The sequence below is a fragment of the Haliotis rufescens genome, unplaced genomic scaffold, assembly GCF_023055435.1.
Source record: "Haliotis rufescens isolate VD_foot unplaced genomic scaffold, xgHalRufe1.0.p SCAF_13, whole genome shotgun sequence".
In the NCBI taxonomy this organism is placed as follows: domain Eukaryota; kingdom Metazoa; phylum Mollusca; class Gastropoda; order Lepetellida; family Haliotidae; genus Haliotis; species Haliotis rufescens.
This window is the reverse complement of record NW_025963813.1, coordinates 7,483,870-7,502,322: the sequence shown is the minus strand read 5'-3', so window position 1 is coordinate 7,502,322 and position 18,453 is coordinate 7,483,870.

The following is an 18,453-nucleotide window of genomic DNA, read 5'->3' as shown; positions in this document are numbered from 1 at the left end:
AATGTAAGCTCGCCCGTGTGGACTAACCACACAGACCAAGGTGGAATACACGACAGAAGGACGGACGGTATCAACCTGCTTCGTCTAATTCTTAAAAGGAGATCCACAGTAGCAATTAGACAACCTAGGTGTGCTCAGGGATGAGTGCCTGGTTAGAGAAAGTAGACATCTTAATCAACCCATTTTTTAAGTTGCCTTAACAGGGGTGTACAAAATTATCATAAAAAGACATTAATATTTTATTGCATCATTTATTTATCTATCTGAGCACTTATACGTGGGTGACCCGTGAAGATCCGGGGTAGAATAGGTCTTCGGCAACCCATGCTTGCCGTAAAAGGCGACTATGCTTGAAAGAGGCGACTAACGGGATCGGGCGATCACACTCGTCGACTTGGTTGATGCATGTCATCGTATCCCAATTGCGTGGATCGATGCTAATGCTATCAGTCACTGGATTGTCCGGTCCAGACTCGATTATTTACAGACCGCCGTCATATAGCTGTAGTATTGCTGTGTGCGGCGTTAAACAACAAATAAAAAACAACTTCATACATACAGGTTCACACGCATGATGTGTCCGAAGAACGGGGGTCGGGAAGCTGGCACATCCCTGCATCCCTCTTCCCCTCTGTTGCCACTACTATAGTGCATTGGTGTACATCTACTCACCTACCGCAATATGCTCTCTTAAAATTACAACATTAGGTTGAACGTACCAATAGTCAGACCTCATTAACACGCATTCGTGTGTTCAAATACAACAGCAGCACATCCACAACTTTAAACAACATTATGTTTGATACACTGAAATTACACACAATGCCATGATGTTTCGCAAACCTGGGTAATACTAAGGTGTATTTCCACACACCAGGTTATGTTAACGTTGACGTATCTTCCCGAAATGAATTGCCAAGACTGTTTCCCATGTGGCTCCTACTGAACTAACGGCGTCAGAAATATCACAAAAAGGGACATTGCTAAAAATCCGAAGATTGAGTGACATTCACTATGAAACCTGTTCAGGCTAACCAAATTCAATTGCTCTGCATGCGAATGACATGTCATGGCGTTGGGAATCCCCCTATGATTAGTGGACGTATTTACCTTTGTTCATCAACGCAGCGTTACTGGAGAAGCTGAGCTGCAATACTGCTTGCCCCCAACCGTTCACCCCCAGCATACGCTTTTACTTGGGGGACGGGACGACATGGTTTGATTCACAGTGCACTTGTTCATCACCTACTGATAGTCATTAAAATAAATGCTTGTAGTTTCCCTTATCCCTTGTGTAATATGTAGCACCACGACAGGCCTTGGATGTGACACCGTGAGTCAATCGCTGACGACTGCAGTCAAGAGACATTATAGTTTGTTCCTTGGATTGGCAAAACACAGGGTGAAAATGATCCATTGTTTGCGTGTCCAAGTAGAAAGGCAGAAGGCAGTTGGAGCGAATATAGTGGGGCAGTGTCGAAATACGTCCTGGCAGCCCTTGGTTGATATAAGCCTGTTTCGAGTTGACAAACTTGTTGGCATAGGTGGAATTAACGATAGTCCAGTCAAATGAGACACCCCAAAAGTTCTCAATGGCAGCCAGTATTATAAAGGGTCGATAAGGGTCTGCTGATTTCTAGAAAACTGGTCATGTTTGATTTTACTCTTCATGGAAATGTTTCAGGTTGGCGAACTTAACCTCGCTGTGTGAAAATATTTCTTCTAAAGTACTTCGATGAAAAAGACCCCTTGTCCCGTGGATATTTAACAGAATATCCCTCGCTAGAGATTTATTTTGCTTTTGAACACAATCTACAAAATGAAATGTGCAGAATGATGTAACATCAAACGTCAAATGTTTTCTTTATTTTTTAGTGATAGAACTTGTTTTGCAACCTTCGTTCCTTTTAAAAATCGTTTTTTTTCCAAGTTCATGTACAACAGCAAGAGATATTTTACGTGCGTTTCTTAAGTTTAGTAACATTAAATTTATTATATGAATTGATTTTTCTTTCGGTTTTTAAGTAGGATACAAATCTCCTTTTCGGTCTTGACTGAGAATGTAAGCTCGTGGAATCAGGAATTCTTTCCCGAGCTCACATTCTCAGATAAGAGATCAGTGTCGGTTTTTATCTTTTACTAAAAACCCTCGGAAGTGTTTCATCCTGCACATGAAAGTTTGCCAGCGCATCACAAAGCTGTTCAATATAATTCTATGTCACCTTCAAGAACTAACGTCATCTATTTAATAGTGTCCTTTCTGAACTAATGACGTAAATGATAGTTCTATGGCAAACTTGAAATTCTTGTTCATATAAATATCCTGGCAGCGTTATGTATTGAGAATTGCATGCAACACAAGACATTGTTACAGAAACAGAGGTTGCTTTCTGAAACATTGCAGTGAAAGAAGACTCTTTACCAATTCACCCGCCTCATATCATTCGAATGTCATAACAGACGCGGTCGTGGTGTCGTTCTCTGTTCTAAATTGGATTGTCGGTTATGGAAATGGGTTTGTCGCTTCTGTTTATCTAAGATAAATTCACACTTGTATTCCCTGGGAACAACATGCAGATTACATCATTGAAGTACATGTTTCGCGCTAAGGAAACATTGTATGCCTGAAAAAAACACCAAAAAAACATGCAGACTATATCAGAAAGGGACATGTATCGTGCCTGGAAAACATGCAGACTATATCTGAGAGGGACATGTATCGTGCCTGGAAAACATGCAGACTATATCTGAGAGGGACATGTATCGTGCCTAGAAAACATGCAGACTATATCTGAGAGGGAAATGTATCGGGCCTGGAAAACATGCAGACTATATCAGAGAGGGACATGTATCGGGCCTGGAAAACATGCAGACTATATCTGAGAGGGACATGTATCGGGCCTGGAAAACATGCAGACTATATCAGAGAGGCACATGTATCGGGTCTGGAAAACATGTAGAATATATCAGAGAGGCACATGTATCAGGCCTGGAAAACATGTAGACTATATCAGAGAGGGACATGTATCGGGCCTGGAAAACATGCAGACTATATCAGAGAGGCACATGTATCGGGTCTGGAAAACATGCAGACTATATCAGAGAGGCACATGTATCGGGTCTGGAAAACATGTAGACTATATCAGAGAGGGACATGTATCGGGTCTGGAAAACATGCAGACTATATCAGAGAGGCACATGTATCGGGTCTGGAAAACATGCAGACTATATCAGAGAGGGACATGTATCGGGCCTGGAAAACATGCAGACTATATCAGAGAGGGACATGTATCGTGCCTAGAAAACATCCAGACTATATCAGAGAGGGGCATGTATCGGGTCTGGAAAACACGCAAACCATATCAGAAAGATACGTGTATCGTCCTCCACATTGAACCATGTCGCACCAGACAAAGGTATTTTCACGTACTTCTTATAATGACGACGCAAGCGGGGACAAAAATACCTCTGGCCCTTTGTGGGTACACAACCGTATGCATATGACCCAAAGTTAGAGCATGTAAACTGCATGAACATTCCTGAACATATTTCTTATCATTTCCGCTCATCGTCCCGTGATGAAGCACTGCTATACTCATTACTGAGTGTGACAATCCACAGCACACCTGCCTCTGTTTGTCTTGTTTTACTGCAATGTCGGTACCATCATGTTGAACGTTCAATATAACCATTTTAAGAAGTGTACCCAATTTGAAGATAAACGATAAAGATAAGGTTAGTTTAATACTGTCATACCCTGAACTGTCCTTTTAAACTGCAAAAACCTGCCATAATATCTTTAAAAAATGTGCTGCCACTTTGTATATTCCTACTTAATATATCTTTTATTGAAATTGTTAATGGTTTTATCTAATACCCTTAGTTCAAAGTTTGTTTTGTTTTATGCATAATAGTCTCCTTAATTCCACGTGGAATGGCTCAACATGTTTTAGGAATGTATGTGTATGTATGAGATGTTGAGGTGAGGTGAAATGGGGTTTAACGTCGCGTCCAAGATTATTGCACTTATATAGCGACGTGCATGCACGTGTGTGTGTGTGGCTGCTTGTACTAGTCCGGACTGATGCCGATGTATAGTGCTAGCTCACTGAGATACCATGCCACAGTTTAACATGAATACCCCACTCAGACACAGTATACTGACTCCGAGCCGACCAGTCCTTGTTTTTGCCCATTAATGCCGAGCGCCAGACAGGGTAACAACAAGTACCATCTTTTAACGTCTTTTGGTATGACGCGGTCGGGCATCGAACCCCGGACCTTCCGCTCTCCGGGCGGACACTCTACCACTAGACCACGGAGGCGGTCGTATGTATCAGATGTTGAGGTGAGACTTTAATAAAATATCTGTCTCTCTGTCTGTCTTGTTATACGCCGGAGACACAACACAACAGGTGCAGTCACAATGTAACCAACATTTTCTGCAGAATTTCTTGTCATCAAATCTTGGAGAAGCGATCCTTCTCATCTTGCCTCCGTGGCACGTTTGAATCATGTCATTAAAATAACAGTTTTTTAAACTAAGCATTGAGCCATGTTTTAACTGATAACCCTAATTCCACAGAGCCCAAGTCTCAGTATCACACTAATTACACATCGGGACCTCACGTGACTGAAAGTGGACGCGGGAACAAAGCAACTCTTTAAACAGAGTGGATCCTGGTTGTGTTTTCGCTTCAATTAGCAGTGAAAAATTCTTAAAGAAGGCAAAGCTGTTTAATGTCAAGCTGCTGAAACCAAAATCTTTTTTAAAAAATCAAGTGACCAAGGACGATGTGAATCGATGTGAATCCCTAGAAATGTTGTGACTACGGAAGCCTTTCAGGGCAATTTGTTTTTTTGTTTGTTTTTCTTAAAATTTCAAGATACTAACTTAGTTGAAATTTGAAGATAATGATCTTGAAATTTTAAGACATTAACTTAAAATTTTAAGATTATAATTTGAAATTTCAACTTAGTATCTTGAAATTTCAATTTAGTATCTTACAAGTTCTGCCTAGTATGTTGAAATTTCAAGAAAACAAATATAAAAAACAAATGGCCCTAAAAGGCTATCGTATTGGTACTTTTTGCGTATCGGAATAATCTGTATTGCCGTTAACATTTTTGGTTCATGGGAAATAAGGTCAAACTGTTTTTTTCATGATTGAATATAGTTTCATGCAACAGTCAGTCCCAAGATGAAGAAACGTATTGTATTAATTGTCAGTGTTTTAATCTTGTACAGTCATACACCGTTGAGTCGAGCTTTGATGTGTCAAACTATGGTTGTCTCGAAGTATAAACTGCGCATTTGTTCTTTATTTACCATTTCCGGTTGTGTCGAAACTCGGATAAGTCGAAGTAATTACGTAGGTCGACACAAGGGTAATGTAGGTTCGACACATCAAAGTTCGACACAACGGTGTTTGACTGTAGACATATTCTAACGATGTTATGCTCCGTCTGACCTGTGACCCAGAGTCTACTCCTGGAATGGCAAATATTAATTCTGTCCATGACAACGTTATCCATCCCAGACATCTGGACCGTGTCAATTAGTATCCAGTTTATAAGCCACCGAAATGCCACCGATCCCTTAACCTGTTTTCCCTCAGTAAGCTTTGGCTGGGAAATATGTAATGAAGTTGTGTGATAAATGCTGTCTGAACAGAAAGACGGTTTTACCCACGCATGCCTGACGCTGCGATCAAAACACCACCACTATGCTTCCAAAAAACAAAAAAACCCGAGAAATTTGAACTGAATATCTGTAATTTAAGATGCTTGAATGTTTTGTGCTCATTCATTCTTCAGTTAAATTCCTTCAAAAACAAGCAGACTGCCGGTAAAATATCAAGCGGTTCTTATGTGATATGTCTCTGTTGGATCTTTCTCATACAATACATTATTTCGCGACCCGTTAAGATTCCGGGGTGGAATAGGTCTTCAGCAACCCATACTTATCATAAAAGGCGCCTATGCTTGTCGTAAAAGGCGACTAACGGGATCGGGTGGTCAGGCTCGCTGACTTGGTTGATGCATGTCATCGTATCCCAATTGCGTGGATCGATGCTCATGATGTCTATCACTGGATTGTCTGGTCCAGACTCGATTATTTAACAGACCGCCGTCATATAGCTGGAATATTGCTGAGTGCGGCGTTAAACAACAAACAAACAAACTAACAAACATTATTTCGCGGTCCATAAATGCAGTTGTTTAGCTCTGTGTCTTAATACTGATATATTCAGATGTCGACGACCAAAAACATATGTCATGTCTGTTTAGTCTTATTATCATAGGGGGCCCGGGTGGCCCAGTCGTTTGAGGCGCCGCGATTCGCTGTGCAGATTTGCGTCCCTTGGGCACACCAGAAACCTATGATTGTGGGTTCGAATTCCGGTTCGCCCCGGTTATGTTTCTAGGTTTGTCTGCACCATACCCTTGCTCGTGGGTTTCACCGAAGTGGTAAACGTCTGAGACCTGCATCACTTCGGGCTTTCCTCCCACATTAAGCTGACACGCCGCGATATGACTGGAATACTGTTAAAAACGGCGTTAAACCCAACTCACTCACTCTTAGTATCATAAATACCGGATTAATCGCAACGACGATAATTGTGTCTGTATTGCGTTAACACTGTTATATGCGAGGTGTCAACAATACCGCAGTACTCGTAACACTGTAAAGAGTTGTATGCTTGACTTCAAATAAACCTCATTACTCGTAACGCCAGTAGTTATGATTGTATCAATGTTGCATACATGACGCCCACCGCATTATTGTAACGTTGATAATGATGTATGCGTGACGACATCACTGCCGTGCAACGCCTTTACAGTATTCGCCAATAATGATGACGTCAATAACGTTGTATGCACGACGTCACCAATGCTGACCTGCACAATCCCGGTCCTAATTAATTATCCAAATGGATAATACATGACGTTATAACATTTTTAATGCAAGTTTATCAAAGTTTATCAAAAGCATTTTACAAAACCTATGTGAAATCCAATATGTGATTGAATTGCTAGAATGCACTTTTAAATATCACAAACCATATATGGAACCTTATTCCATTGCATGCCATTAAGAGTATTATCACTTCAGTTTGGTACATCGCTTTTTGTGGTCTCTGAAAGGGCAATGATTTTAGCATCGGAAATTAGAAAGAAGGATTCATTTCCTATCGGCATATTCTCTCAAACATCCATCGACTTTTACTGTCGTCTTGTTCAGAAACAAATCCATACGAGTCAGTGGCTGGGTTTGGAATGATATAAATGTCCAAGCCTCAGTTTCACTCAGTATAGATTTTTTAATATTACAAAACCACACATGTTCAACAATCATAATTAAATCCATTGCCATGTCTAATACGGGGATGTGGAGTTACTGGAGTGGAGTGATGCAATCCAGTTGCAATTAGTGTTCCCTCAAACTGACCTTCAGTACTTTGCTTGTGTAATGTCACAAATTTACAATTTGACTGTTCTACATTTCTTTGTTCTGATAAGACATTTATGGTTATTAAAGCTGAAACGATACCGGATTCACCATACGCATTTGGATATTCACAATTATTGTACAAGAATATTAATATTTCCAATCCTAATTTTTGTTTTTTAGGACATATTAATCCTCGGGAAATAGGCAGTATGTATTTGGCTTCTCTTTGCCTGTGTGGTGTTTAAAGGCTGTATGACGGCGGTCTGTAAATAATCGAGTCTGGACCAGACAATCAATGAACATCGATCTACGCAATTGGGATACCATAACATGCATCAGCGAGCCTGACCACCCGATCCCCTTAGTCGCCTCTTACGACAAGCATGGTCACCATTTACGGCAAGAATGGGTTGCTGAAGACCTTTTCTACCCCGGATCTTTACGGGTCTATTCAAAGGATATAATTTCATGTTGCCTTTCCTTATTCTAATATCATTGTATGTGAGACTAGACCACTCCGTTTCAAAAAGGTTATGGTCATGGCTTTATTGGATCGCTTATCATCGTACCCGATGATGTGGGTCGTTGCTTTCAGTCACTGATGTTGCCTTCTCCAGACTCGATTCATTATAGTCAGTCATAATATTGCAAACTGCGGCATTAAACAATATTCACTCGCTTACTCGTTAAGTTAACATTAGGACTGTCTGTCTTTAAAACCCCAAAACACGTTTTAAATTAGCCCCGTGCCTTGAATATGTCTTTGTATTCAATATTCGTTGTCTCAAAGTAAAGTTAGAAATGAAAGAAAGATCACACTGATCACACGACATATTAGAAATCTAACAACCGATTGTTAAAAAATAGAAATGTCGTATTTCGTGACAAACCGTCTGTATGCCTTTATGACGCTGATTAAGGCTTGACGTCCAAGGCTTTCATCACGTCGACATCCTCCAATTACATGGACGTCGTCGGCCGCAGAATTGTTCCAAGGTCACTGTAGTTATCTCATACTGCGATACTGTGGTGCATGACCGGAAGTGATCGATCCATTTGTAACTCCGCCAAACGGCTCACGGTCTATCATTAGAGAGGAGATCGGCTCTGGCGAGGGTGCTTTTCCTGGAAGTCACCCCAAGCATGGTAGTCTGTTCGGAATGGCTAATGATCAGTTCCGTGGCGCTTACAGACACAGTCAATGCACACCACAGGCCAAATCAGTTGTGACTTTTATCTTAAAGGGAGCTGTGTCCGTAATCTGAGGCCCGTGTTCGGTCGAGGTCTCGCCACAGTAATTAGTGACAGGTGTCACATTTGACACTGCTGGATTGATAAAAGCCGAGGTTAACTGAGTGCGCGTGCGTGCGTGCGAATGTGTTAGCAGAATGGAAATGTAGAGTCTGCAAATTAATGATCTATACCAATTTATCAATCAAACACATCTCCGAAAGAAAGCAGTTGGCGTAAAAGCACCATTCCAGGTGCATTGGAGACAAAGAAAATACATAGATAATGACGGTCATTTTGAAATACCAGATGGCCGCTAAAATGGGGAAGAGTGAGTGAGTGAGTTGGGTTTAACGCTGCTTTTAATAGTATTCCAGTTATATCGCGGCGTGTCAGCTTAATGTGTGAGGAAAGCCCGAAGTGATGCAGGTCTCAGAAATTTACCCCTTCGGTGAAACCCACGAGCACGGGTATGGTACCTAGAAACATAATTGGGGCGAACCGGGATTCGAACCCACAATCATAGGTTTCTGGCGTGCCCAAGGGACGCAACTCTGCACAGCGAATCGCGGCGCCTTAGACGACTGGGCCATCCGTGCCCCCTAAAATAGGGAAGAAAGTAATTGGGCAGAATGGATATCTTGGACCTGGGGATAAAATTACACCTCATATGCATATCCTGGCACATCAAGCGAACTATTAACACGGACCAAGGCATGTACATGTATCTTCCCAGACTATACTCCTTTGTGCCCTCCTGGACCATTCCCCACCCCCAACACACACCAATGGACGCTCCTAATGTGTTATCCTAGGCATATAGTAGAAGGAAGCTGCCCTTAGATGTCGTTAAAAACCAAAAAAATTGTTATCCCCAAAAGGTTCCACGTCTTCTTGACATCATTCTGTTCAAAGTTTCCCAAACAATGCCGAATGTTTTAATTTGTAAATAATCGTTTAACACTTTAACACGGAAGCGTAGTGGGACCACGGTGAAACTTGTTTTTTTCTAAGTACGTAGGACTTAGTATCTTCTACGTAAGACTATGTATCTTCTACGTTGGACTTAGTATCTTCTACGAAGGCCTTAGTATCTTCTACGTAGGACTATGTATCTTCTACGTTGGACTTAGTAACTTCTACGAAGGCCTTAGTATCTTCTACGTAGGACTTAGTATGGCCTAGAATTACTGTCTCCTACGTAGGAGACACTTAGACAAAAAAGATTTCACCGTGGCCCTACTACGCTTCCGTAACAACGAAGAATGTAAACTGTATAAAATACAAATTTTACACAATTCAAATAATCATTAAAATTTACTATTTCAAAACAATGTCTGTCGCCGTCCTCAAATATTACCAATTTCTTTTGTTTCTCCATTCATATTACAAGGCGAAAATATATTACTCCCCGGAGACTAATTTCCCCCGAGTCTGGCGGAATTCACCCCTCAAGCTGCCGTAGACCGGATCGGATTAAATTACGACAATGATTTACGACATTGTTATGCCGCTCAGCTAATATTTATAATGTCTCGACTTGATGTTACACTAGGCGGGCACATATAACGTCTCTGAGGCTTCTTAATGTCTCACTAGGGCAGGACATATTTTCCACCAAGAATGAAACGGCTCCGTGGAGGAACCAAACTGAACCCAAAAAGGATTAGGGATAATCCGCGTTGGTGAGACTGACTCTGCCGGGACCAGGGGATTGGGAGAATTTGGTTTGCCCTTTCGTAGCTTATCGATAATGTGAGATGTGATGGCTCTTAAGGGATCAATTTATTAATGATGCTTAACTGTTGCCTCCACCAAGTTCAGGAAGAATAAACTAAACGTGGATTTTTTTGTGAACATATATTGACAATCGTGATTCTCTTATGTTGTGTTATTCATATTTTCTCGGATGTTGGTATAATTAAGAACTGACTTTATACTTTTATGGAGGTATAAACGTAAAATCCCTCGTTTTATGGAAACAAAAATCACATGCAATTTATTTAACTCCTGAGATAAAAATAGAGATCTTAATATATTTTTTAAAAATAATACATCTAGTTTTACCGAACCCAGACTCAAAATATTCAAAGGCCGTCGTGATGTTGATGGATATATGAAATAATATAATAAAACATTTGTTCATTCATGTGTGATCACAATTCCTGCATGAATTACAGGAAACAAGGTAATGTTTTTTTTAAAAATCGGATTTTCGGTGAAAAAATAAGGTGGCAGGTTTAAGATGCGGTTGGGCCATGGTCTTAATTACTTCGAGATAACCATATTTCGAGATGTTTCGTGATGAACCTGATAGTTCATTGTGGTTGCAATCACACGCAGCTCATCCCGCCATAACGATTTGAGTATTCCAGAATTCGGCTTAACGGAACTTCTATCGGTTCTTGTCACACATTTCAAATATTCGGCGATTTTGGTACATTAAGAGTGGACTGTATATGTTTAATGCATTTGCAACAAAAACAGTCTCCTCTAAAGTCGTGAATGTATAAACTTGTTAAGGACTTTTTAAGACCAGGCATTTCACAAGCTTTAAGATGTCTATTTTCCGATAAACCAGGTATTTATTACTCTAATGTGTATAAAACATCAGAAAATAGATAACCTAACGCCAGTCTTCTTCTCCGAGGTTTAAGTTATCTCAATGTTGGTTGAAACCCGTATTTGGTCAGTGATGCACGTAATTTAAGTGGAACTAAAATACACTTGTTGCAAATATATAAATCACAGCCTGAGGCAAAGATAAGATTTTGCATTTATATCATAGGCCGGAAAAACATGTCTCGTTTCTCGTTTAAATTTCAGCCATTTAACAGGTCTGGTACATTTTATTGTCAACTGCGAGTTTATGTTGCTCTGTTTCTTGACAAGTCCCCAAGTTCGTTGACATGAGTACGGAATGAGTGTAATGTCGGGGGGGGGGGGGGGGGGGGATCCATGTTAAACTGAGGCGTGGTATCTCAGTGGGCAAGCACGATATATAAACCGGCATATATGAGGACATGTACAAGCGCGCGCGCACGCACGCACACCAGTATCTCAAACACCCTAATAAGACATGACAATGGATTTAATTATGATAGTTGATCACACATGAACGTGGTTCTGTAATATCAAAAAAGAATATGCTCTGAGTGAAACTGAGGTTTGGAAATCTATATTATTCAAAGTTAAGCCATTTCACGTCACCTCGATAAAGAATATCAAGGGGAATATTTAGCGGCATCGCAGAAAACTCGACGTGTTGTCGCTCACTTCAAGATCACATGTAAGTTGATACCATTCCAATTTTACAGTTTCGTGAGAACCATGGTACGGAGAAATGCTGATATGAATATTCTTCCTTCTCCATGACAATTTCTACTGTTTCTGAAGGGTCCCCGTTGTCAGAAACAATGTGTCAGTTCTTCTTTGTTGCTGATTCAGAGATGATAAAGTTGCATTGTCCGATGCGTCCTTTGCATAAAAGTGACATTTTTGCATAATATGAATATGTTAATCAAGCAAAATGCTTTCCAGTAGGATCGAATTATATGTGTGAAAGCTTTATTTTAATCTATTTTGTTCTTGTGACAAGATTTACGAATATATATTCCCTCAATGCCTCGACTGTTTGAACTCAACTGGTATATTGTATCGAGCATTTGTATCACACATGCACGCACAGAGTGTTATCGATCAAGTATTGCTATCATGAAAGGACAAGGTAGTACCTGCATCGTGGTTATGCTGTCATTATGAGACTGATGCATTACAGCTGGTATTGGTGTATGAAAATATGATACTGGAATTGTACCACTTTGACAGGTGAGGTGAAATTGGGTTTAACGTCGCGTCAAAGATTATTGCACTTATATAGCGACGTGCATGCACGGCTGCTTGTACTAGTCCGAACTGATGCCGATTTATAGTGCTAGCCAACTGAGATACCATGCCGCTGTTTAGCATGAATACCCCACTCAGACACAGTATACTGACTCCGAGCCGACCAGTCCTTGTTTTAGCCCCTTAATGCCGAGCGCCAGACAGGGTAACATCAAGTACCATCTTTTAACGTCTTTTGGTATGACGCGGCCGGGGATCGAACCCCGGACCTTCCGCTCTCCGGGTGGACGCTCTACCACTAGACCACAGAGGCGGTCCACTTTGACAGCATGGTGTGGGAGGGAAGCCCAAAGTAATGCAGGTCGTAGACGTTTACAACTTTGGTGAATCCCACGATCACGGGTATGGTGCTGACAAACCTGGAAACATAATCGGGGTGAACTGGGATTCGAACCAAAGATCAGAGGTTTCGGGCGTGCCCTAGGGACACAAATATGCACGGCGATTTCGTGTGCCTTAGACGACTGGACCACCCGTGCCTCTCCGACTGAAGAGAGTTAGGTGGTTACCATGAGTGACCTAACTGAATGTGTGACATGTGTCAGCCACTGGTTCACCTGGCGCAGTCTTACGTATCTACAGGCCGTAACATAGCTGGAATAAGGCTGACTTGGCGTAAACAACATGCACTCCTTCATTCTCTGGGACGGATCATGAGGTCACAAACCACATAGCCGTGATACAGTTATCACAGACATTATACATGTATATCCCTTTCTCATTATACATACATCACAACTTCATTATACGTATATCACAACCTTCTCATTACACGTATATCACCACCTCATTATACATATATCACCACCTCATTATACGTACATCACCAGCTCATTTTATTTATCACCACTCTCATGATACATATATCACCACTTTCTCATGACACGTATATCACCACTTTCTCATGACACGTATATCACCACTTTCTCATGACACGTATATCACCACTTTCTCATGACACGTATATCACCACTTTCTCATGACACGTATATCACCCCTTTCCTCATGACACGTATATCACCACTTTCTCATGACACGTATATCACCACTTTCTCATGACACGTATATCACCACTTTCTTATGACACGTATATCACCACTTTCTCATGACACGTATATCACCACTTTCTCATTATACGTAAATCAGAGCCTCATTATATGTATATCATCACTTTCTCGCTATACGTATATCACCACATCATTGTCAGTGAACGTGGTTACCATAGATATCGCCATTTTCAAAGGTTCGAGACAATATGTCAAAAATGAAAGCAAATGTCAATCTCATTTAAATAAGATCTTTGTATTTGTTACCGCAACATAAAGATCTGAGGACATCCCATTACAGGTCACGACCTTTCGCGAATTTTGACCGACTAATGAAATGACTAACAGGAATTCGACATTAGCCAAATTAGAAAACAGATTTCTCGAGTTTTATGGCACAAGTTTCAAAATGGCGACTTCCTTTCCAGGCTACGCTTTGAAACACGTTGTGACAAAGTTCTCGATTAAAAATTTGAAAACTGAACAAACGACAATTCTGGAATATCTAATGGATGGCCAAGATTGTGCAACAATGCTTCCCTCGGGATACTGAAAGGCTCTTCCAGTTCAAATGTTTCTCCCACTACAGCCCGGAAGGCCCCGTGTTAACCTTTTCGAGGTTGCATGATTAGAAAACACATTCAGTCTTTTACTTTTATCTAAAGCGACGCTTTGCTTGGTCGGATGAAAGGTCGCTCTGACGTGACTTGTAATGGAAAGTCCTCAGATCTTATGTGCAGTGGTAGCAACCACTAAGATCTAATTTAAATGACATCGAGCAAATGTCATGTGGAGTTACAGTATGTAAAATGCTGGAATTCCATACAGATAACACATATGGGAATAATTGGGGATATGACATTTTTGCAATACGTACATGTAGGTATCCCCAGGTCAATCGAACTGCGAAGATATTGAAGAGCAAAATGCGACTCTTGCGCTCAAAAGTTGTTTGATCTGGATTAGGAAGTGGCTATCTATTAGCGGGGTGGGGGTGGCGTGGGTGGTGGTGCGGTTGGGGGGGATTAGTCATGAGACTGTTTCATATTTTGCTTGTGGACATGATGTCAAAGAGATATAACCACAACCTGATTGAAATTGCTGTCAAAAAAAGGTATGAGCACAATACTACGGAAGGGTGCGTCTTCCCATGCCACATTAAAGAGGTGGACAGCAGGGCGTAAAAATGACAGGACGACACTGGAAGGCCTGTCACGCTAGCAACATCAAAAGCGATCCCGAGAATCCACGATATGAGTTCAATAGGCATGTCCAAGGAAATAGGTCATTCAATTTTATCACAGAAACTTTGACAACGAATAAAGTGTTAGCTTGTTGGGTCCCAAAGCTTATGACCTCTGATGAAAAACGCACAACTTGTCTTATGATAATGTAGCTCCGTTTGAAGCTGACCCAGAAAGGTTCTTGCAACGATTTGTGACAATAAATGAAACCTGGGTTCACCAAATAACAATCAAAACAGCGGAAGCATTTGACATCATGACCGCCAACGAAGCCAAGGACTATACCATCAGCTGGAGAGGTGATGGTGTTCTGGAATGCTAAAGGTGTCATCGTGGGTATCATCGGGATCAAATTTGACTAGGAGACGTGGAAAGCTGAGGAAACCGTGCTCGTCCATGAGGACAACGGGCCAGTGCACAAATCAGTCAGTATGGCTTTAAACTCCTTCAGCTGCCAACAGAATCTCTTGACCTGGCAACGTGAGACTTCCGTCTGTTCCCAAACATGAAGAAAGTTCTTGGCGGAACCCAATTCGACTCGAACGATGACATCATCGCAGCCGCGGAGAAGGTCTTGGACAGCCGAAAGAAGGACTAAAATTCCTCCAAGATCGCTGGCAAAAGTATATCGATTTGCAAGGGACTATGTTGAAAATATGAACCAGTTCAGTGTCTGCAGTTCAAGTCTTTCTCTGTGATGCTCAAAACTTACCACTCACCTCTCCTTTACAAACCATTATCATCTGTATTGCTAGACCTAAGGGAAAAGTATAATTCTGGAAAGGCTAATGATCAATTACGTTCAAGGTTTCAACAATTAGGACAAGTTTCCAGCAGTTCAGAATGACTTCATGTTTCTTTCTAGTGTTAGGGGGCACGGGTGGCCCAGTCGTCTGAGGCGCCGCGATTCGCTGTGCAGAGTTGCGTCCCTTGGGCACGCCAGAAACCTATGATTGTTGGTTCGAATCCCGGTTCGACCCCGATTATGTTTCTAGGTTTGTCAGCACCATACCCGTGCTCGTGGGTTTCACCGAAGTGGTAAACGTCAGAGACCTGCATCACTTCGGGCTATCCTCCCACATTAAGCTGACACACCGTGATATAACTGGAATACTGTTAAAAGCGGCGTTAAACCCAACTCACTCACTCACTCACTCACTCACTTTTTCTAGTGTATATAGTTCCTTCGATTGTTTACATGCCGTCGCCATATGGCAGGAGTGTTACTAAATGTGGCGTTAGGCAACAAACACTTACCTTTCTGACTAAAATTGTGCGAGTGGTGGGTGCTGCCGGTAGAGCAGGACTACAGGATATTCATTTAAATCAGTTTCATTACTGTTTTGCCGTTTACGCTCTTTGGAATCTGTTTCGGCAGAAAGTCTATCATCTCTGGCGTTTAGGTTTTTAATTCACTGTATATGCTGACAATCATCTATCTGTATTTGTATCAGATTGTATACATGTAGGTACAAGCTAATACAGACTGATGTTGGCACTCGATTGCATTAAAGTCGGTCAATGTTCAGTATCTCTATTGCCCTTTCAATCTCATTACCTTTGTTTCGTGGATGTCATTCGAAGTCCAATATGACTTAAAGGATAATTGTTTTGTTTGTTTGTTGTTTAACACCACACACAGTAATTTTCCAGGTATGTGACGGCGAGTCTGGATCAGACATTCCAGTGATTGATATCATGAGCATGGAGTATGAGCATGTCTACGGAATTGGGATACGATGACATGCATCAAACAACTTTTGAAGGTAAATAATGGCAGTGCAACGATGGAGAGATGGTAGTATCTGTGACAGGGGCAAATAGTAGTGGTGCAATGATGGAGAGATGGTACCATCTGTGATAAAAGGAAAGGTTGATGATATAACGGTAGAGAGGTATTAACATCTGTGTTAAAGAGAAAGGTTGGTGGTATTTACGATTGATGATAAAGAGAGAAGTGAAATCGTTACAATAGTGAGTGAGTGAGTATGGTTTTACGCCGCTTTTAGCAATATTCCAGCAATATGACGGCGGGGGACACCAGAAATGGGCTTCACACATTGTACCCATGTGGGGAATCGAACCCGGGTGTTTGGCGTGACCAGCCAACGCTTTAACCACTAGGCTACCCCCACCGCCCAGCGTTACGACAGAGATGTGATAGCATATGTCCGAAAGGGGAAGGTTGGTAGTAGTACGATAGAGAGGTGACAGTGACAGAGGCAAAAGAGTGGTAGTATTAAGGTCATAAGCATGTGTTTATGAATCATGTGTTCAGAAAAGTCCACCACATGTCTATAAAACTTTTTGAAAGCTTTACTGAGGCCTTGAACGTTGTAACCTTGATCAAACAACAAAAAGGAAAGGTTTCTGGTAGTACGTTATAGAGGTGATAGCATCTGTGGCGGACCCAGAATGGATGATGAAGGAGGGTTTTTAGAGGGAAGATTAACATCGCGAATCGACAAAGACGTAAGGAGGCAATCCTTTAATTTAGTCTCGAGAGTTGAAATCCAATCAGTAGTTCGTTCAATATCCGCTGGACCCTTCACCACGTGGCCGCCAGTCCCTGTCACGCGATACCTCGTTCAACTTGTGAATAACCGAGATGTGATCATGTCCCACCAAACCCACCACCTTCAAATCCAAGAACACTTCGTCCCTCGTGGTAGCTGGTTTATGGATCTGTGAACACGTGTAAGCCAGAAACAAGCGTTGGGTATGTCTAAACAACGTGGGCTGCTCGCGGCTGACGACAATGAACTCCTACGGTTGCTCCTACGACTACCAAATTGATAATTACAACCGAGAACAAACACATTTCCCACTGAGGAGGATCAACTCGGAACTATCACTGACACACCATCAACACATGTTACCAGCACATGTTACCAACACATGTTACCAGCACATGTTACCAACACATGTTACCAACACATGAAAACTGACTTTCAAACGATGATGATGCATTGAGGTGAGGTGAAATTGGGTTTAACGTCGCGTCCAAGATTATTGCACTTATATAGCGACGTGCATGCACGTGTGTGTCTGTGGCTGCTTGTACTAGTCCGGACTGATGCCGATTTATAGTGCTAGCTCACTGAGATACCATGCCGCAGTTTAACATGAATACCCCACTCAGACACAGTATATTGACTCCGAGCCGACCAGTCCTTATTTTAGCCCCTTAATGTCGAGCGCCAGACAGGGTAACAACAAGTACCATCTTTTAACGTCTTTTGGTATGACGCGGCCGGGGATCGAACCCCGGACCTTCCGCTCTCCGGGCGGACGCTCTACCACAAGACCACGGAGGCGGCACGATGATGCATTGATTCGGAACCCATGCTGATTGGGATACGAGTAGTTTGGGATTACCATACATCAACGGTGATGCAAACACACACGGTTTAAAAGTAACCATTAGAAAATAAGGAGGATCCTGGAAAGCGGAACTAAAAACATACGTATATAAACACATTTCAGCTCGGGAATATCTACTTTCAAAAGATAGGCAAAATTAACGAGATAGTTCGCTTGAACTACAACGATTCCCTGTGATATTACGAAA